The 1,021-nt window shown below is 47.5% G+C and overlaps 1 pseudogene across 1 annotated transcript; it reads left to right on the top strand.

The window, feature by feature from the left end:
• Positions 1-286: 286 nt before the first annotated feature.
• LOC105517688 lies at positions 287-604 on the top strand (annotated as a pseudogene). The gene has a single exon (XR_001002704.1). The product of XR_001002704.1 is annotated as a protein FAM32A pseudogene (transcript).
• Positions 605-1,021: the final 417 nt, after the last annotated feature.

Genomic DNA, 1,021 nt, shown 5'->3' on the forward strand with positions numbered 1-1,021 from the left:
CGGGAGGCTGAGGCAGGAGAATTGCTTGAACCTGGGAGGCAGAGGTTGCAGTGAGCTGAAATCACGCCACTGCACTCCAGCCTGGGCTGGACAGAGCGAGACTCTGTCTCAAAAAAAAAAAAAAAAAAAGAAGAACTCCTATACAATCCAGCAATCCCATTACTGGGTATCTCTCCAAAGGAAAGGAAATCAGTATGTCAAAGGGATACCTGTACTCGGATGTTTACTGCAGCACTATTCACAATAGCAAAGATATGGAAACAACTCAAGTGTCCACCAACAGATAATGGATAAAGAAAACGTGGCAAGTCCATCTACCAAAGCACCGGGGAGTGTCGTGGAGGCCTACGAGCTGGTCCAAAAAGGACTCCTAAAGCCGAAAGGAGTCACAGAGCTCAGAGTGACCAAGTGGAAGAAGAAAAAGAAGGACAAAGACAAAGCGAAACTCCTGGAAGCAATGGGAATGAGCACAAAGAAGGAGGAGAAGCGGCAGGGCCTGGACAAGTGGACCCTGGCCCAGGCGGCCTTTGAGAAAATGCAGGAGAAGCGGCAACAGAAAGGATCCTCAAGAAAGCATCCAGGCCAGGCGCAGTTGCTCACGCCTGTAATCCCAGCACTTCAGGAGGCCAAGGTGGGCAGATCACCTGGGGTCAGGAGTTCAAGACCAGTCTGGCCAACACGGTGAAACCCCATCTCTACTAAAAATGCAAAAATTTAGGAGCATTACATTCCTGAGTCAGCTGGACGAAGTAGCCGCCTGCCCCCAGTAGAGAGCAGCATCGAGGGCTGGCAAAAGGCCAAGCTGGGGCTGTGTGTGTTTCCTTTGGTATATTCTAGAAACATGGCTTCACACACACCCTCGCATATTCTGCTACAAACTGTTTTTCGAAGCTGAGTACCCTCATTCTGGAACTTGATTAAAGTAAAATTGTCTTTGTACTCAGTTTAGGTTTCTTGGCAACATATAGAAGATACACCCTTTTAGTTCGGATGGAAAGTTTCTTTTTTTTTTTTTTTTTTG

The sequence above is a fragment of the Colobus angolensis genome, unplaced genomic scaffold, assembly GCF_000951035.1.
Source record: "Colobus angolensis palliatus isolate OR3802 unplaced genomic scaffold, Cang.pa_1.0 Scaffold3058, whole genome shotgun sequence".
NCBI classification, from domain to species: Eukaryota; Metazoa; Chordata; class Mammalia; order Primates; family Cercopithecidae; genus Colobus; species Colobus angolensis.